At 51.1% G+C, this 21254-nt stretch overlaps 1 protein-coding gene across 4 annotated transcripts in view; it reads right to left on the bottom strand.

Annotated features, from left to right (window-relative positions):
- NRXN2 (neurexin 2) overlaps window positions 1-21254 on the bottom strand; it is a 345397-nt gene that overhangs the window by 86221 nt on the left and 237922 nt on the right. The gene's annotated exons all lie outside the window — the stretch shown is intronic.

Here is a 21254-nt window from a genome sequence, read left to right as displayed (position 1 = left end):
GTTAGGGATGATGGACACAGAGGGATAAGGACTGAGACAGGCCCATTCGTTTCCCGGCCACCCAGCCCTCTCCTCAGCCCTCCTTGAGGCATGGGCTCCAGCAGGGCCATCCATCACCCCTCAAGCCTGGCTCCTCCTCACATACAAATGCTCAGGCTGCCTTTCTGGTTCTCCTGGCCAGGAACCCCCAACGCCTCTCCATCAAGCTGACACCTTTGTCTGTTCTGGAATAACAGCTGCCTTTACCAACATCCCTGAGTGTCTCATGGGGAGGAAGGAGCGAGCCCCCAAAGCAGGCCGTGGGAACCTGGGAAGCCCCCCAGATGCTGGTGGATGAACTCCCAACTCCCAGTAGTCAGTCTGGCCCATGTTCAAGGATGATGGTGGGAGCTGGAAGGCCTCAACAGGCTCCTCAGAGCTGCCTGAAGATGCACCAGGCACACGCCTCTGCCATTCCAGGAATCCTGCCAAGCTAACGAAATGGCTGGCTTCCACTGGCCTCCTCAGCACCTCACATCCTCTGGAACAAGAGGTGACAGAGGTGAATTGTTTGACCAGGCAGGCAGAAGGATTACAACAAGAGAGTTGGGTGGTGGGGTCTGAAGCTAAAAACCTAAACAGATGGTGGGACCCCACTTCAACTAGCCAGCCTCATTTGGTCCTCAGAGCAGCTCAGGAGATGGCCTTGACAGCCATCATGTGGTAACCTCTAGCCTGGCAGACCAGTGTAGACTGGAAGCTTGCCCCACTGCCTCGGCTTCCAACAACCAGCTGGTCAGGCAACAGAAGCAGGAACTGTGTTTATGTGTGGTGTTCCTCCCTAAAGAAGTGGCTCAAGGCTATCATGCTCCCAGGATTGGGGGAGAGAGAGAATGGGGGCTACTTCTCAGGATGCCAAAGATAGGCCTGGGAGGGTAGGCCCTAGGGATCCAAATTTTGGTACCCAGAGATGTGGCAGATGAGGTGGCGGGTGGCAAATGTAAAACCCTCCCCCCCCCCATCATCTGATCATTATCTTAGCATCATGGCTTAGATTGTTTGTAACCAATGTGCTTTAGGTTTTTGCTGGAAATACTGAAAACAAACTGCATGCAGCAGGGCTGCTTCCAGCCCCGTGATTATGCGCATATCAACCGTGCATTCACAATGGCTTCTGAAAGAGGTTTGTGATCAACAGCCACCTACAGCAGCCTTCACCAACACGGTGCCCTCCTGATGTTTCAGACTACAGCGCCTATCAGTCCCGGCCAACCCGTGAGCTAAAGTCACATTCAAGCAATGCAAGTAGAGCAGCAGCAGCTAAAGCATGGGTAGGCAAACTAAGGCCTGGGGGCCGGATCCAGCCCAATTGCCTTCTAAATCCAGCCCGTGGATGGTCCGGGAATCAGTGTGTTTTTACATGAGTAGAATGTGTCCTTTTATTTAAAAATGCATCTCTGGATTATTTGTGGGGCATAGGAATTCATTCATCCCCCCCCCCAAATAATATAGTCCAGCCCCCACAAGATCTGAGGGACAGTGGACCGGCCCCTGCTGAAAAAGTTTGGTGACCCCTGAGCTAAAGCAAACATGCGGACACCTCAGCTTAGAGAGCCAGGTCTTTGGAGGGGAGGGGCTTTCCAGAGGAGCACAGCCGATGGCACATGGGTGAGGTGTAAGGGAAATTCCTCAGGTGGCAGGTGTGTTTTGCTACTGGTGCATATCTAATTGTGTGGAGAGCTCTGGATGCCAAGTTGACAACCTGGGTGGCCCCTCCTGCTTTCTTAAGCAGGCAAGCAGAAGAGCTTATTTATTGCATTTATATCCCAATTTTTCTCCAAGGAATATATGGCTACCCTCCCCCCCCCGTTAATCCCCCTACAACAATCCTGTGAGGTAGATTAAGAGGCTGTGACTAGTCACCCAGCGAGCTTCATGGCTGGACAGGGATTTTAACCCAGGTCCTAGTCCGACACTCTAACCACTACACCACACTATCTTCCTAGATTACTTCTGCTATGGGGCAGTTCTAGAAATTAAGTGGGTAAATAAATATGGGGAAAGCAAATGTCACTTAGAGAAGGATCTGAAATATTTCCTTTGAAGGCTGAATTTGTTTTATTCTGGATTGCTTTATTTGATGTTTTAATTTATTATAAATCACATTGAGGGTTTTTTCTTTAAAATATAAACCAGTATATACCGTATTTTTCGTCCTATAGGGCGCACCGGCCCATAGGACGCACCTCGTTTTTTTGGGGGGGGGAAATGAATAAAAAAAATTTATTCCCCCCCCCAGCTGCGGCTGCCGCCCCAAGCCTCGCGCGCTGGGCGGGACCTCCCGTCGGGCGCGCAAGGCTTGCGGACACTCGCCTGAAGCACGGGGAGTCCTCCGGAGGACTCCCCGTGCTTCGGGCGGGAGGCTGCCGCCCCAAGCCTCGCGCGCTGGGCGGGACCTCCCGTCGGGCGCGCAAGGCTTGCGGACACGCCCCCGAAGCACGGGGAGTCCTCCGGAGGGCTCCCCGTGCTTCGGGCGGGAGGCTGCCGCCCCAAGCCTCGCGCGCTCGGCGGGACCTCCCGTCGGGCGCGCCAGGCTTGGGGACACTCGCCCGAAGCACGGGGAGTCCTCCGGAGGGTTCCCCGTGCTTCGGGCGGCAGGCTGCTGCCCGCAAGCCTTGTGAGCCTGTGGGAACTCCCACAGGGCTTGCAAGGCTTGCGGATAGCTTCCTGAAGCCTGGAGAGCGAGAGGGGTCGGTGTGCACCGATGCCTCTCGCTCTCCCGGCTTCAGCGAAAGCCTGCATTCGCCCCATAGGACGCACACACATTTCCCCTTCATTTTTGGAGGGGAAAAAGTGCGTCCTATGGGGCGAAAAATACGGTAAATGAAATGAAGAAGAAGAATATCGCACCACAAAAAGGTGCCTAGACATTCCATTGTGTTGACCATAACCCAAATTTAAGGTGCCATTTGGCAAGTAGCTTATATATCTGAGTTTCTAACATTGGGCAACACTGTGAAGTCCTCCCCCCATTGCCCTAGTCCAGCTGCCCTTGAAGAAAAGATTCCAGGGAGACCTTGCCCAGTTGGGCCCTGAATAACTTTCTCTTTTCCTGTAAGAGGACCTGGCAGATGCGTGCAATTTCTGGGGAAATTATGAAATTAGTCTTAAATTGCACAGGGCAATCTGCACCAGAAAATTCCCTGGTGCCCTGGAGAGTGATCTAATCTTGCAAGTTTGTTTCACTTGTATTTAGTAAACAAAGCTAAAGAAAACACCTTGAAAATGCCAAGATTTCCTAACATTGTATTTGCGGCTGGCATCCTATTGGAATGGGCTTACAGAGCTGGAAATCTTCCACAGAGGAAAAAAAAGCACCGGAAGAGATTTGGACCTCCATTGCTGCACCTGGGATTGAGTCCAGCCTTGTACTTCCTAACTTGCACAAAGCCACAGGTGACCAGGCCTTCCACCTTGCTTCCTGCTCTCCCTCCTCCTCCAGCCCATACCAGTTGCAGAGCCAAGGAAGTCCCTCCCTCCATGACTAGCCTGGAAACCATGCAGGTCAGTGGAGGCGAGGCAAGTCACTCTGCCTGACCTCTGTCAGTCCATTGTGATCCTCGACCGTGGGGCCTTGGGAGTGGGAATCATCAGTAGCCAATTGGGGGGTTCTAGCTGCCAGGACACAGCCCTGCCACCATCAACGCTCCTGCATTGGCCTCCATATTTCCGCCTCACAGGCATCAAGGACCATAAAGTCTGGCAACGTCCCATCCGCAGTCCATCCAGGTCCTCAGAGGAGACGGCGCCAACCCCATCACAGGCCTGGCCAGTTGGCTCCTGCTGCCTGCAAGAGCGGAATCTTTTTCCTGCCAGCAGGGCTCACGGGAGCTCTCCAAGGTCCTGATTTCCTCTGCACTCTGCATAAGACAGCTTCTATGACCTCAATCCTGAGCTGACTTCCCTTGAAACAACGTGCTTCCTCCAATAGCCTCAAGTGCCCACAGAACAGGAAAGAGAGGAGAGCTTTCAGTTTATTGTTTAACATGCCTGCAAAGAGGCAAGTTTAACATGCCTGCAAAGAGGCAAACAACAAAAAGACTAAAAATGTTCAAAAACCAAAGTCCTGACAGTTCACCCAATTCCCAACTGAAGTGAAATTTCAGAGTCTGCTGCAAGGAGATGGAGGCAGGAAGAGGTGCAAGGCCTTCCCCTTTTCTGGGCCTGCAGGAGGTTAGGAAGAGGCCTGGCAAGGTGGGGGCAACAGAGGGCTGCTTTTGAGCACCACTGAAGTCAACAACAGCTGCAAAACTCTCTCTGTGTATGCCCGAGGTTCATTAAGACTGTTAGGGAAAGGACCCTTCTTGAGAAACCTACTCCACACATACCAGTCACTGTGCCCTCCCATGAGCTGGCAGGAGAAGGGCATTGTGCAGGGGCAATGCCCTGCCAGCCTCTCCACTGAGCTGTTCCTCTCAGCAAGAAAGGCGGCCTTCAAGGCCATCTGTCCCCCTTTGCTTCGCCACCCATCCATCTCTGTCAGCTTCCTTGATTGGCTCAGAAATTGTCAGCAAACAAACCTGGAGGGGAAGAAGGCGGCGCACTGGGAGGGGCAACCGAGATGCCAGCGGGCAGGGAAGGGTGGAGGTGGCGAGGGCTCATCTCCGCATTGCCCTCCCCAAACCAAACAGCACCTATCCCTTTCCATGCTGGGGGGCCTTGGCACCAGCCTCCCCTTTCTAAAGGGCTGGATGAGTTCCTGAGGTCTCAAGGGATGCCAGTCCTGGCACCTTCCCCATCCCTGAGAACCCAGGAACCTGTTAGTTCTCACCCCACCTCTGCCAGCTACCTCCTCTGCTGTTTCCTCTGCTAATGGGCTGACTCATGCAGCAGGTGAGGTGGCAGCATGTGTGAATTGGCTATCTTACAGGGCCAAACACTGCTCCTCTGGCTGTTCACACAGCTGCTTTGGCCCTGCAAAGGCAGCTATACGAGCGACGGAACTCAGTGGGACTGGCCGACCAGTAAACACATGCAGGGGGGCACCATCAACTCATGCCATACAAGGAGAAGGCAGAAGTGGTAGAAGGTACCACTTCAGAGTTTAGATGAGGTATACCCATTTTGAAAGTACCCCTGTCTGGGGGCTTCTAGACAGGGGTGGCTCCTGGCAGCACAATCCAACTTTTGCTACAGGCCATAAGTTGAGCTGCAGGAACACAACTGACAGCACTGCGCTCTCCCTGCCTGCACATCCTGCCATGTTTTGTATGCACAAGTGAGCATTTCCTCTCAGCTAATCTTCTTTTTATAAATCCATTGTTAAATTTCATATGGTGCTTATTTGTGATTCCCTGATTGTGCTCCTGCTTCTTTTATGTTCAAAGAATGGAGATTCGATTTCTGTATAAAAAGGCCAATTTGTTGTCTGCCCCCTCTTACTCTGACCACATTGGTGCAATTGACCACACAAGCTCCGTTCCATATCTTCATGTGCCATTTATCAATCTTGGGTGGGTTTTTAATCTTTCTCCACCTCCAACCAATCCAGCTGCTGTTAATAAATGCATGACCTGGAGTATTTAATTATTTATATTTAAAGCTATTTATATACCGCTTAATTACTATAGTTTTAAAGCAGTGTACATAAAAACTTAAAAGCATGCAATGGAGAAGATCAATTAGGATGAATAATAAAAACAGAATCATAGAATCAGAGTTGGAAGAGACCACAAGGGTCATCGAGTCCAACCCCCTGAAAGCGTCCTTAAAATGCCTGCTGAAATAGGAAAGGTCCTGTGGCCAAGGGCCTTCCAATCACAGGCTGTGGGCTTGTCTCCTCTCAGCCAGGAGTTCCACAGAATCAGGCCTGCAACACTGAGCACCTGGGTCCTCTTGGGTGCGAGACATGCGTCTGAGCTGCAGGGGACCCCATGAACAAAGACTCCCCCTGAAGATCTCAGATATTTTGTCCATTACATATCCATTATATAGAAGGCTGACGAATAGATCTATGGGCAACTTGTAGCCACAGATTTTTTTTCTAATGTCACTTGCTGTAGAGATCCAATAAATTTGTGAGGTCTGGACAAGTCCAAAAGGCATAAGAAAATGCTAGGATGATGACCAGAGCTGCATCTGTAGCACTGCTATACCATTATATGATTATATCCGACTTGCTCTTCAGGAAGTAAAATACCACCCAAGTATTAGTTTATAACGCATCCCTTTAAAATTCAAACATACTGGAAATGAGGAACAGGTAGTCAGTGATGTAAGTTTGGAAATGGATTTCTGCCCTTTGCAAATGAGGATAATTTACACAGGGTAAATTGCATCAGAAAGTTTCTTAGCTTGCTTTGGAAAACTTTCTGCTGCCATAACAGAACAATCTAATGCAGCATTTTCGTTTTACCTGTGTTTAGTAAACAAAGCTAAAAAATTTGAAATTGCCAAGCTTGTATTTGCAACTGAGATCCATTCACAGTGCTGTTTATGAACTTTTGAAACGGAAGATTTTCTGTGAAAAAATGAAGCACTGGGAAATGTTCTGTTTCGGAAGATTTTCTGTGGAAGGTTTCGCACTCGACATCACTGCTGGCGCCCTCCAAACACTGTCAGACTCCTGGCAGCCAGCAGGCCCAACAACCGTGATGATGGTGATGCTGATGGGAGTCTAACAACATCACCGGTCCCCACAGGCTGGCTACGCCCGAGGGAAGCTGCTATTTCCAAGTCCAAATTTATTGTGGAATAGTCTTTCTTCAAAGTCATCAATCCATTTGATCTGAAAGAAATGTTTCCTGGCATCTCGATTGGCTTTAAAAAAAAATGCTAGCTGAAAATTTTATAGATTTGATACATAATTCATTTCGCTAACTTACTTGACACCTCAAGTTCTGCAACGGACTCTGTGAGGTGGACCTTCCTGCTGTTTTATGTTTGACTTGCAGAGACTGGAAGCCTCCTTTTCAGCTTTTGATTAGCTCACATTTTACCTGCCTTTCCCCCCTCAGATCACTTATGTCTTCTGGCTCTCTCTGATAGCAGACGGTTGCAAGAGGTGACTGCGCAGAACAGCTTGCTTTTAAAAATACTTTTTGCCATTTTGAGCAAATATGAAGAGTAACATAACAGAGCTCTGGGTGAATTTTTTAAACAAGAAGTACTTCAATCCGGGGAGGAGGCCAATTGCTAAAATGCTATGTGATCGGAAAAAGGCAAGATTTTTTCTTTAAAAATTCGCATTAGTACCATGCCACCCTTTCATTTTAAGCGTTATTACGTGCATATTTTTTTTTAAATATATAAATGGCTGTTTTAGAAAGCACTTTAGCACAAATTAAAAGATCAATAAAAATAAATGGGGCGATAAAACGCTGCCAACCAGTAAAGGTAACAGAGAAGGGGCTCCAAGGAATTAGCAGTTCCCCTTCCCAACATGGCTCTGAACACTTCTGGGAAAAGGGGGACAGGGAGGCACTTCAGAGCAACCACACCTGGCGAAGAGGGTACGACTGTCCCCTTCTATGCAACAACAGCAACAATTATTTTATTTACAAAAATATTTATATACCGCAATTCAGGAAAAATATCAGATTTGTTTACAACCAAATACAGTGGTACCTAGGGTTACAGATGCTTCAGGTTACAGACTCTGCTAACCCAGAAATAGTACCTCGGGTTAAGAACTTTGCTTCAGGATGAAAACAGAAATCGTGCTCCGGCGGCGCAGCAGCAGCAGGAGGCCCCATTAGCTAAAGTGGTGCCTCAGGTTAAGAACAGTTTCAGGTTAAGAACGGACCTCCTGAACGAATTAAGTTCTTAACCCAAGGTACCACTGTATATAATAAAAACATACAAAATAAAATCAAAATGTCAGGGTGTTTTTTCCAGACAAACAAAAGGTGGAGGGAGCTTGGAAGAAACGTGGGACAATGCCATTCTATAGATGCTCCAAAGAAAGTGTGGCCATCCCAAAATGAACACCTACCATGGAAGTGGAAAGTGAGAGTATCAGGGAGAATTGCCCTGATCCGGCCCTATCCATGCTGTGCTGGATTTCAACTTGTTGAACGTTTTTTTAAATAGGAAGGGGGACAACTCCTCAAATGACTGCCTCCCCCCACAGACCTGAAGAGAGGCATTTTGCAGCTTGGAAAATGGCACAGCCCCTTCCTTGCTGCCACCCCCCCCCAACTCAACAATTTTGCCGTACCATTCAGGCATGAATTCCTGCCTTCTCCGCTCCTAGGGCCAGCTCCTGGGCCTGACCGTTTGCACCCTCAAGGAGTGCCCTCTGTCCCCCCACCCAATTCTGCAGCAGGCACAGAACAGGCCCCAGCTAGGAGAGAAGACAAAACGTGCCATGCACGGAGCAGGCCGCTTGGCTGGGGCGGGGGAGATTCATGCATATTTCATGCCTGTGCAGCTCTGCAGACGGCTCCTGGCAGCTGCCCGCCTAAGCCTGCCCAGCCAATCTCCCCCCCCCCATCACAGCCCACTTGTTCCAAGTATTGATCAGTGGACAGAGCCCTGACCCCTTCCAGAGAAGCCTGGCATGGCTTAGAATTGGAGAGAGCCTCCTTGAAGACCCCTCGCCTCCTCCTGTCATGCTGGGTTCCTCTGTTCTCATAGCTGGAGACAAAAACCCACGAGTCCAGGCTCCCAGAGGCCCTTCCTTCGCCCCAGCTCAGACACAACCTACCTGATGAATCCTAAGCAAAGTTGCATGACATGTAGGCAGGCAGGCCTTAACAGACTACAGGCAATGCACCGTCCTTGCCTCCCTCAGTCAGCAGCCAACCCACAGACATGCTGGCTTCCTCCTTCAGAAACTCTCACTAGCCTCCCCCCTTTATTGCACCTCAAAAGGTACCTGAACATCCCCCCCAATCACCACCCTTCCTCCTCATCTCTCAGACAACCAGCTTCTCCAACTCAGCACCCTCCAATGTTTTTGACTGCGGTCTCAGTTGGCATGGCTGGCCAACGGTCAGGGCTGGTGGATGGGGGTTGCAACCCGAAACACTAGACTGGGGACGGCTGAGATAGGCTGCAAGCCCTATGGAGGCAGAGGCCACCCATTTTGTTCCTGCATTCCACAAAGCACCCACAGCACAGCTAGCACATAATGCCCACCCCCGCTCCATTTAAGGGGACAGGAAGAAACTGGGCTCCCTTTGTTTAACACCCCATCTGTCTTCTTTACCCCCGCATTTTGGCATGGCTGGAGTTGGTCCCTGCCTGGTTTCCAGTTCCTTCCTCCTTGGAAAGCCAGTGTGTTGGTGTGGATAGAGTAGTGCTTCGTGAGCATGGGTGTCCAGCTGTTTTTGGACTACGATTCCCATCATCCCTTACCAGTAGTCTTGCTAGCTAGGGATGATGGGAGTTGTAGTCCAAAAGCAGTTGGCTTCACATCATGGAGGTCCTGCAAGGGAGGCTCTAACCATGTGCCCGGCCCAAATATATGTGCCTCATGATGTGCTCTTAAGCTGTGGGGTATTGAACATCATCCAGTCTCTAGGCCAACTGGAGAAGATGCAGGGGTACCTTGAAGGTGGCAGTGGGGGGGATGGGGACAGGCCCCCAGTGGGAGGTATGAGCTACTGTAGCAGCACCGACATTTCAGGTCTTTGCTCAGGCTCCTTTTTCACTAGGACCTAGGAAGCAAGGGCCAGTGGCAGCCCTGTCCTTCTTCGGAGGCGCAGCCGTTCACCCCCGGGGCCTTCTTCCCCAGCACAATGTTGCACAGGGAGTGGCTGGGTGGGCCTGAAGTGAATTCCCCAATCTCTCCCCCCCCCCCCCCGCCTTGGTTGCTCACCCTCTGTAAAGGGAGAGTTGGAGAGAGATGCAGAAAGAAAATCAAAATGTAGGTCATCGCTGAGATGCGAAGATCCTACCCCCCCCCCTTTCCCAGAGAGACTTTGCGGGAAAAGGGGCAGCAATGAATAATTCATCACCCATTAAGGCCTGGGAAAATGGGGGTGAACTGGAAGCGGGAGGGAACCAGAGCATGGCAAGAACAAGAAGAGGGATTGGTCATCAAGGGACTTGTCACTTCACCATGTGGGACAGGAAGCTGGATGGGGTCCAACTGCCAACAGCAAAATCTTGTCCTCCCAGGACTGCTCAGGGGCATCTGTAAAGTGATCGTCTGAGCATGTGCAGACTGCCAGCCACACCATACTCCTCTGGGATCAAGAGGGGAACTTGTAGGGTGGAAGGTGATTCCCCCCCCCAGACCCCTTTGCAGATAAACCATACAGCCCCACAACCCTGCAGCCACAAAGGGGAGAGGCTGGCAGGCATCTTTGCCGGGGGTTCAAAGGGGAATTCTTAAACTGCCAGGGGAGGGAGTCAGCTCTCAAGGGCACTCAGCTATTAAGGGAGCTCTTAGCTGCAAAGAGGCACTTTGCTTCCTCCGCTGTTTGCAGAGGGGCCTGAAGACCTGCCAGCTGGACCGGAGGCGTCCTCTCCACACCCCTGCGGCATGAGAAACCACAATGAGCATGTGGAGAGTACCTTTGCCTATCAAAGGGTGCAAATGGCAAATGACTAGAGAGGGAACGTAGCTGAGCAGAAGCCCCCCTGTTCAGCAGGCAAGGCCCCAGGATGACTTTGAATCGGGAGTAGAAACGGAGCAGGAGCCAGATAGGTTGTCTCTGAACTGGCTGGTCCAGTCAGTCATATTTTGGGCTCACAGGCATTTCCGAGCGGTATTCAAAAGCAGTCCTGTGATATTGCAGGAGCAGGTTTCATGCACTAGGTGACCTCTGATTCTAACCTAGTCTGGAGGTTAACTGAGAAGTGAGAACCAATGCCAAGCGACCCCTGCTCAGGAGGAGGTCGCCAATGGCACAACAGCTGCCAAGTGGTGAACAGCATGGTCAATGCTACGGGTGCTCTTTGGCACTCCAGTGCCAAAGCTGGATCTACAAACACACCCATGGGAAAGGCAACCCTTTGGGGAGAGAGCAGACCCTCTCACTTGGCACCATCTCTCTGAACAAACAATCCACAACCACCCAGAGTCAGTGTTGAGATGTGGTAAAGAGTGTTGGGCTATGACTTGGGGGATCAGGGTTTGAATCCCCAATAGACCACAAAGCTCGTTGGGTGATCTCGGGCCAGTCACTGCCTCCCAGCCCAACCCTACCTCCCAAGGTTGTTGTGGGGATTAAATGAGGAGGGAGAGAAGGATATAAATCCAATAAGTAAAGTTAAATAAAACCAGTCATTTGGCCCTCTGTCAATGCATGACTGCCTCTAACCACCACCTCAGTGCTTCCTCTGCCTCACCTAAATCTGCTGAATAGGAGAGGCAGAGACCCTAAGTGAAGTGACAGCATTTGACTTCTAATCTTGGTGTGGGTATTTCACGAAGACCAGAGGTGGGGAAACTCTGACCTGCAGGGCAAGGGCAGTCCCCAGGGGCTTCCCCCTCTAGTCCACCAGGTTCTCTGCAGCTGTGTGTAAGAGAGAGATCACAAGGAAGGAAGGTTGAACCATCGCAGACATTGAACCTCCCAAGAGACAAGACTGACCCCAGAAGAGTTCCATAGGATCAGAGCCTCCAGGCCAGGCAATAAATGAGTAGTGTGCAGTGTCCACAACGTCAGAAGTGGGAAACCCGGGTCTAAATCGCCACTTAAATTAGGAAGCTGCACTCTCTTTGCCAAGCCTACCTCATAGGGTTACTACAGAAAAAACTGAAGGTGAGGGAAAACCACGCAAGTACCTTGAGCAGCGGGTAAAAAGGTAATAAATAAACAACAATGATGGTGAAATGCAGCCCCATCCCCTGCAGATGCCTTTGCTGCTGCTCAAAGCCCAGTGGAAAAGCTCAGGAAAAATCCCAAATGGCCAGTTACCCAGGCAACCAAGGTTGGTCGCTGGAAATTAGGGATACCACAAAAGCTGGAGTTTTCTGGATTTTGGTGAGGGGTTTTCAAGTCCTGGGCATGCAGGCATTTTGGGGAGATTCCTGAGAGGAATTTTATTGGACTCCAGTGAACCTCCACCAAATATTTAGAAAGCCCCTCACCCAGTAACACACTGGGCCTGGTTAAGCCTGGCCCCTAAGCACAAGCCTACTGACCTACACTGCAGGCTCTGCAGGAAAGATTCGGCTCAGAAATTATCAGAACTGACTAGGTTGTGTCCAGCGGCCTGGTGGACACCAGGCAAAACCACACAGGAGGCCCAGATCATTTCCAGGTCAGTGGTCTGCCCCTCTCTGACTTGTACAAGGTGGGCTGCTGGACCGACGGCTCCTGCGGTCCACAAGTTTTGAAAAGGGTTTTGTGGCCTGTATGTAGTAAACAGGAAGCTTCCTTGTACTGACAACTGAATCTGCCTAGCCCAGAACTGTCAGCACTGACTGGCAGTGGCTCTCTGGGGTTTCAGAAGGGAAACATTCCCAGCCTTCCCTGGAGATGTTACCAGCAGGGAATGGACCTCGTGGGGCCTTCTGCATGCAATGCAAAGTTTCTAAACACTGGAGCTCCCCATGAAACAACTGAGCCGAAAGACAAAGACAAATAATATAGATTAATATGGCATAGTTCCAATATTTTTTTCTATACTCTTCAAACTAGAAGGAAGGAGAGATGGCTCTGATCCACCAGCTGACAGCTGCTGATAGTGACAGAAAGGGCTGTAGTTCAGTGCTAGAGTTTCTTCTTTGCAGGCACAAGTCCCAGGTTCAATCCCTGATCTCCAGGTAGGCTGGGGAGACCCCGCCCCCTCCGCCAGAAATGCTGGGGAGGTTCTGCCAGTCAGTGTGGACAATACTGAACCAGGTGGACCTGAATAGGTCTGGTGGGGGGGGGAGGAGCCTCCTGTGTTCCTAGAATAAGTGCAGATGAAGGTATCCAAAGGTGACCAAGGCTGCCCCCATCCTCACCCCAAAGCGTCAGGGTGTCACAGGGTGTAGCACATGAAGCTCCAACAAACCTCTGCACAGAACTGGAAACTGATGGGTATTTTAAGAAGATTCAGGTTTTGAAAAGGCCACCAGCTAGCCGTGCAGTGCAATTCTTTGTGTACCTACTCAGAAATAAGCTCCATCAAGTTTGGCGCAGCTTACTCCTAGGTCAGTAAGTGCCTATAGGATTGTAGCCTAAACCTTACATCTTGCTGATAGAAAAATTAAGTGAGGGTTATGCTGACATGCTAACGTGTGGAATCTAGCTAATGTGTGGAATCTACATGCTGCTTTTGCTCAGAAACTTCCAACCAACCTAAATCACGGTGATCATTGTTGAATCCTCATCACACGTTTTGAGTTCTTGGAATTGGAGGGTGCGCTTGACATCCAGCCCTCCCCTCCTCCCCAGTGCATTTCAACAAGCCGCAAGAAAAGAGACGGGCCCAGGATCCTCAGAGCAACGAGTGTGCACCAAGCATGGTGCCACCTAGGCCCACTGCCTTCCACAAGTGCCCATCTCCATGGCAGAAGAGGGTAAGCTGACCTGGCAAGCTGGTAATGGGTGCTGCTTCCCCCAAAAGCTGCCACTTGGGTGGACTAACAGCCCTTAGTCAAGCAGTCAAGGTGTGAAGGCAGACAGGCGTGTTGCTAGGTAGTGGCAGATGGAGAGAGACTGAGCAGGGAGTTGGGCAAGGAACAAGGGGGCTGAGGTGAAAAGGCAGACAGCCTATAGCCTTCCATCTACAAGAACTAAGAAGAGGAGGAGGAGGAGGATGAGAGTCTCCACTAAAGTGGCCATCACCAGAAGAGCACAGGGGTCTGGCTAAATGAAGGGGAGGAATGCAGAAGGGCTGTCCTCCTGCTAGCTCATGCTGGTGTTCCACTGAGGCCAGCGTGGTTTTTTCTAGGATCCTTCCTATCCCCTAGAGATACTGCCAGGTACTTAACCTGAGACCTTCCGCATGCCAAGCACCTGCTCTCTCACAGTGCACCAGCCCCAAGGCAGCGAGAGGGGGAGGAAGTCCTCAACTTGCAGTCCCAGGTACCTGGGATTCCCAAAGGCTGCTTTCAGCTCTAGGAGCTGCCCAGGTAAACACTGGGATTTGACTCCGTGTCGAGGAACCTCCACTCTGGCTGCCCCCGATGCAGAGGCAGGAAACTGGGCAGCTTGTGCCAATCTCCCCAGCCAGCAAGGAGGTTCTGACACCTGACACAGGAGCTCTGTGGATCCCTGGAGGGCTCTCCCCTTTCCACTGCGGCAGCCCAAAAAGCAGCAAGGCAGCTGCCTCCAAGGTTGGATCTGCCAGAGAGAGAGTCGGGCTGTCTCTGTCACTTCTTCTTCTCCCCCTGTCCCCCCCACCCACCCACTTCGCACTCGCCCCCATTCAGGTGTACTAATAACGAATGCCACAACGCCATTCTCATCCCATTAATTCCCTGCTTTTATAAAATAAATATTGATACCGGCACTGGCGCACCATGAATGGCACTGTTATGGCATGAATAATGGGATCTAATGGGGGTTTATTTTTAAACCAAGGAAACTGACAAAGATCATTAGAAACTTAATAGAAATTTCATCATTAGCATAAGTATCCAAGATTAAAGGCAGAGATTTCTCTATTTCTCCTGCAAGCCTTTCCCCACTTCCTTCTGACAGCATCAACAGGGAAGAGGGAAGACAGCGCTGGGGGTGGCGGCTGCTCTGGCTCCCCCCTCCCGTTGCAGCACCTGAGGCACTTCCGCCTTCAAGGCAACAGGGGCTGAGCGTGGGGGCTTCAATCAGCCCCTGGCTTTCAGGGGGGTGCAGAGGGCTACAAGAGGAGACCCCAGGCACTGAGCCCCCACTCCAGCTGCCAGTCACGGGAGGCTGCTCTATTCAAGACTCCCTCCTTAATCTACAATTCCAAGGGGCGGGGAGTCTCTGCGGTGGCAGGCTGCCATTCCCCTCATTGCTCCACCCGCTGCCCTGCCCAAGCCACCAAGGAGAGGAAAAGCCAGAACCGGGTTTGCTTTGTGTGTGAAGCTACTCCAGAGTCTCAGCAAGAGCTGGAATCTTTGACGCTGGGCAGCTGTGGAGGGAGACCCCTTCCCTTCCAAGGCAACTCCAACAGCTTTCTCCAACCCGGTGCCCTGCCAGATGTTTTAACCAGGGATGGAGAGCCCATCCTCACTCAGTAACACTGGTTAGAATGTGGTGCTGATAATTCCGAGGTTGCAGGTTTGATCCCCATAAGGGATGGCTTGCAGGGGGTTGGACTAGATGATTCTCAGGGCCTCATCCAACTCCACAATTCTATGACTACCAACTCCCATTATCATCAGGATCCTGACTACACTGGTAATCCAACATCATTTTTGGCAGCCCGTTTGATGCTTTAAGCACCTGCCTCATCCTTAGGCAGTAGGGTCACAGAGTTATCAGGTCAGACAGAAGTGATGGCTACACAGATGACTGAGCCCCAGCACCTCTTTTTTTTAGAAAAGCAAATCTAGGTTTGGGTTTTTGGTTTTTAAATAGGCTTCTTTAACTATCGCACAGTGAACACTGTAGTAATATTTCATTGTATACAACTAACATAAACATAAGCGGCATTAGACCAGCTGTTTTGACTTTCACTGAAAATCATTCCCCAAAAAGGCAAGATTTTGAAAGGCTTCCTCCCTTCCCGGAATCTGACAAGCAAAGTTGGATCCTGGACAAGGTATTCTGCAAATCGGTCCAGGGTCATTCTCTTGCTTTTCCATCTGTACCACGATTCAGTTCTTGGAAGTTCAACAAGAGGGCTATCCACCTACCTCAACACTTGCTACGGAAGTGATGGCTACGCAGATGACTGAGCCCCAGCACCTCTTTTTTAGAAAAGCAAATCTAGGTTTGACCAGCAGTGGTTCTCCAGAGTCTCAGAGCAGAGACACCCTAGTCCAGGGGTGAGCAACCTTTTTCAGCCATGGGCCGGTCCAGCGTCCCTCAGACCATGTGGTGGGCTGGACTATATTTTGCGGGGGGAAATGAACGAATTCTTATGCCCCACAAATAACCCAGAGATGCATTTTAAATAAAAGGACACATTTTAAATAAAAGGACACATTACTCATGTAAAAACACGCTGATTCCCAAACCATCTGTGGGCTGGACTGAGGCGGCGATTGGGGCGCATCCGGCCCACAGGCCTTAGGTTGCCTACCCCTGCCCTAGTCCTACCTGAAGACACCAGCAGGTATTGAACCTGGGACCTTTGGCATGCAAAGTGGGTGCTCTGTCACTGAGCACATGGCACCTCAAAAACAATACACGCATTTCAGCAACAGAGAGAGATTCCAGCGAAAACCACACCTGGATTTGGCTGTGGACAATCCAGCCCTCCCAGAGAGCAGCTGCATTAAGAGCACTAGAGCAAAGCTCTGTATCCAAAGGAGGGTCTCCTCCAGGAAGGCAGAGCCACGCTGCCCCCTCCTCAAACTGATGGATCTGGGCCTCTTTCCTCTTCCTCCTCCCCCTGCCAGGGAGCAACCCAGCTCACTTCTCAGCCTGTCAGCTGCAATTATCTCTCCACATCATCGCGATGGATGATCTCACTCCGTGCCCCGCGGCGGAGGCAGCGGCGAGCTGCCCGTGGCAGGCCAGGCCAGCGTGCCTGCAAATTAGCGCCACGCGCACGAGGCCGCTGTGGCTGCAGCCATCTGCTTGGCTGCCGCTCTTCACACGCAGGCGGCCCAGAGCTGCAGGCTGGCAAAGGCGGGAGCCGTCACTCTGAGAAGGCACCACGGCTGTGTCAGGTCAAGGGGGCGGGGGCTGAGTAATAGCGCCACCCCTGCTGGGCAGGAGAAGGGATGGGTGGTGTGTGCCTCAGCTCAGAAGAAGAGCTGGCCTAGGGTTAGAGCTCAGGGGGGAGCCCTGTACCGTTCACCCCACACAGTGGAGGCCTGGCTCTGACAGAGCGGGAGTGAGAAAGAGACAGGCAGAGACCTCTGCTCCTGCTGGTTGCTTGGCCTGTGCCAAAACTTTGCTCTGGCACTGAACGTGAGCTCTGGAATTAAAGACAGGCTGGTACAGCGGACCGAGTGTCAGAGACAGACTGAAGAGACCTCCCTGAGCAGTCTGAGATTCAGAGTGCTTGGTCAGCCACTCCCTCTCAAACCAATTTACCTCGCAGGGTTCTTGGGGATAAAACACTCCACATGCCACCTGGAGCTCCTCGGGGAAAGGTGGGGTATATTTGCACTAAATTTATGAAGTCATGGTGGGTTGCCTTCCCTCGATCCTCCAGTTTCAACCATTAGGACCCCTTCCACCTTTGTGGATCTTCGCATGCTGCCCTTGGGCACTAGGGCTGGGGTGGAGGTTGCGGGGGACAACGGAAAAGCATTCCATTTGAATGCGGCAAGAATCATAACCTGCCACACCCAGGGTGGGGAACCTCTGACACATGGGCCAACCCAGAGGCCCACTTCCCCCAAACCACACCCACCTAACCCTAGCCCAGGCTTAATCCCTAATATCTACAGGTAGAGGTTGTGGAGATCCCTGCCTGCAAAACCAGAATGCTACTGCTAGTTAACCTGGGCAACACTGATCCAGATGGACCGAAGTTATGAGGCAGTATTTAGCATGTTCCCAAGTGGTTTTTCAGAAGAGACAGCTTATCCCGTCAAGTTTTGTGGTGACTGGGTGTACGGAAAACAACAGCCCTCTGAAAATCTCCTCTTGTGCATAGAAAGCTGCCTTCCAGAGAGATCAGTACTGCTTACACTGACTGGCAGCCACTCCAGAGTTCTTCCTCAGACCTACCTGGAGATGCCAGAGGAGACTGAACCTGGGGCTTCTGGCATGCAAGGCAGGCTCTACTCTGCCAGTGAGCTACGTGGCCTTTCCTCAGGGCCACCCAAATTCTGTGGCCCACCATCTGCATCAGGAAGGAATTAGCAGGGGCCTTTTCTCTTTACATGCCATCCCCTTCTGACTTAGGGAAGAAGCAAAACCAAACAAAACCGCAAGTGTGGGAAGCCACCACCTGAACTCTTGACTCTAGTCAAGACAGCAGTTGCTGTGCTACTCCAAGGAATATGATAGATAAAAAAAGCTGGGCCTCATTCTGCACAAGTGCAGAAGAGGGAAGGCACTCTGGGGTTGTGGGATCCCATAAATAGTGAAATCCCAGAGATTCACTCACAGGAGACTGCGGGGGGGGGGGGAGGGGATAGTGGCCTAGCAGGCAGTTGGATCCTAACATGTCAGCCGAAGAATTTATTTTCATTACTGAAACCAAGCTCACAGTCCATTCGCACACAAAAAGACCGCTCCTTGTCCCCTGTATTTTCTTCCATTTTAGCATAATGGGGGGAAGAGGAGAGGCTCTTTTGTTATTGCCAAGGTTAAACCAATTGGGAGTCAGAAGCTCTTGTGGATCTACTGCAAAACCACCCAGAGACCTATCTGTAACAGCTGGAGGGAACTCCTGAGAACTCCTGCTATAGAGGGGTCTCAGAGGAGATTCCAGGTTGGCGCAGAGTTTACTTTTCATGTAATACAAAAATGTGTAGAACCCAAAAACAAACAGAAGCAGAAGGGTCACTAACAAATGCTGCCTCATCCCTATCCCCAGGTTCTCTTTCCTCTCCAGCTCTCTGCAGATGGACCCCAGCCAATGACAGCAACTTAATGGCAAGCTAGGAAGGTTCCATTAAACAATTAGCAGGTAAAATAGCTACTGCCATGCCATCATTAATGAATGCTTTTGGGGGAAAGCTTCACGTCACAAAGGCTGGTGCCGTGGCAAGGAGTCCCCCCTGAATGCTTTAGCTGAACTCTGAGATGCATGAAGCCGTGATAAAAAAAAAAGAGTGCCTTTGGGCGTAACCCTTTCAGTCCCAAGAACAATGGGGCCACAGCTTCCAGGTCAGAAGGTGAGCTTCGGCCCCAGCACCTGAAACTAAAAAGCACTGAGGAAATAAATGCCAGGCTGGAAGATCCATTTCTACTCCCAGACCCCCATCCCCAGCTGAAAAATGCATCCATAAAACCCAGGCACAGGGGCTCACACGCCAAAGCAGCTGCCCAATCCTATCCCAGCTCCCCACACCCCTCACCGCCACAGACATGAAGGCACAGAGTCTCTTGGAAGCCAGGCTCCTCTCATATGCCATAGATTTTGTTCCCTTTCCGCGCTGACAGAAAGAGCCCCTGTAAAGTCTAAAGCTGGCATCCTCCTACACCTACCAAATTTAACTCAAGAAGAAAACATTTTTTCAAAAACAACCCTCATGCGCCTTCCCTGTCTATGCCAAGACATGTCTCTCGATGTGATGCACAGAATGCCAGTGGTGGGGGAAAGGGTTCTGGGAACCAGGCGGAAGCCATTGAAAGCTCAGAGCACAACACGCCTCCCCCCTGCCTGACAGGAGCCCCCCCCAGCGGAGCCCCTGCAGAAAGGGGGTGAAGGGAAGAGCCTGAAACAAACAGCCTGCCCTGGATCACGACCACCACCTCTTTCCTTGCCGCCCCCCCCCCCAAATCTCTCCCTATTATTCATTTGTTTATCGCATTGTTACAATGTAGGGACTCAGTATGAACATCACAACGCAAAAACACGATAAATAATAAATAAATCCATTACAGCAATGTCAGCATTAAAAGTGCTCATTCGCATCAATCAATTAAGAAGGGAAAATCTCCTTCCCCACCCGACCACAAGATGAACATCAAATGTCATCATGCCCAGGACAACCAGATCACATCAAACCCCAAATGCCCGAGAGAACAGGAATGCCTTTGCTTGGCGCTGAGCAAATGGCAAACGTGGTACCAGGCAAACCTCCCCACAGAGGGCATTCCATTGGGTGGGGGGAAACCAGGGGAAACAGGCCTTTTCAGTGGTACACCCCCTCTCCACTTGCAGAAAGCTCTCTTCAGGAAAGTTCTCCTGCCTCCAATATTCTCATCTTTTCAGCACCAGGCATTCTTGTTCTCCTGGACAGAGCTCTGGCTACTCCCAGGTCAACGAGGAAGCCCCGATCCTTGGTCTGTTCATGATGAGAGCACTACAGGGCCAGGACAATCACGTGGCACAATCTTTGGCTGATTGGCAGAGCATCTGCCTCATATGCAGCGTTAGCAGCAGAAAACAAAGGCATCTGTCCACACATCTGCTAACCTTGCTAAGGATTAACCCCCAACTTGCAGGGGCCAAATAAATCTTTGAAAAAAAACAATGCAGGCAGCTCAAGTGAGTGAGCCACAATGAGAAAAAAATATGCATGTAGTTCAAAAGGTCCCATCCTTTGGCAGATACACCAAAGGGTTGTATAGTTTGACCCCAAACTCACTAGTAAAATCCTCCCCCAAAGCCACAACACTCTGTTCTGCTTGTTTATAATTGACAGCTCTGGGTGTTCTACTCTGTTCCTGTTACCATTTTTAATCTCTTAGACTACAGACCATTAACACATTCCGGCAGCAGTGAGTCCCAAAGATGGGTTGAATGACTGGGGCATTACCTGTCACACATGTTGATGCGTCCAGAGCTCACATCCTAACATTCCATTGCAGAGAGGGGACAAATGTGTCAGGGAGGCTGTAACCTTCCCTTCCTGTTCTTGTACCACACCTGCTCAGGATGCTTTTGGCTGCTAGGGGGGGCAAGGAGTCAGACTATGCAACCCTTTGGCGTTTCTACCAAAGGATGGGAGCTTTGTAGAAATGCAGGAATCATTGGTGGGCACTGAGACCCATCTGTTGGAATCAGGGCAAGGGGTGAAAATGGCCACAAATCCCACAACACAAGCAAGAGGGAGAGGGAGGAGACTTTGTCCTGGGAATATGGAGGCACAGTCTGTTTTTCTCCCCGCCCCCCTCCTTCAGTATGGCTAGTCCCTCCTGTCTGGGCTTGGCTGAGCTCAGCACTTTCCAGAGAGCTGTCAGGGTGGGTGGGGGCAAATCATTACTGTCTGAGCGAAGAGCAGCAACGCTGCACCCAGCCAGGAGCAGCTGGCTTGGCCTGGAAGTGGGCGAGGGGGCGGAGAGTCCGTGTGACTTCCTGCATTAAGGACTTGGCTGGCCGAAGTGGTTGAGGGGAGAGCAGGAAGACAGGCCACCGTCCCCGCTCCAGAAAGGAAGTAGTTCCCCGAAGTGCTTTCTTCAAACCCATTTGTGGGACACGCCAACCCACAGAAAGAAGATTTGGTGCACAGCATAAGGCGGGGGGCAGGGCTGTGGCCGGAAACACTCCCCCCACTGGACCAGCCTTGGAGCCTCTTCCTGTCACAGCTTCATTAACCATTCCGGAGCAGCTGCCTGTTTACGGGAAGGAGGCCCCGTGCAAAGAGAAAAGTTCTACACTGGCCA

This window comes from Podarcis tiliguerta (assembly GCF_965153285.1).
Source record: "Podarcis tiliguerta genome assembly, chromosome: 16".
In the NCBI taxonomy this organism is placed as follows: domain Eukaryota; kingdom Metazoa; phylum Chordata; class Lepidosauria; order Squamata; family Lacertidae; genus Podarcis; species Podarcis tiliguerta.
This window is presented reverse-complemented; position numbering and strand designations above follow the sequence as displayed.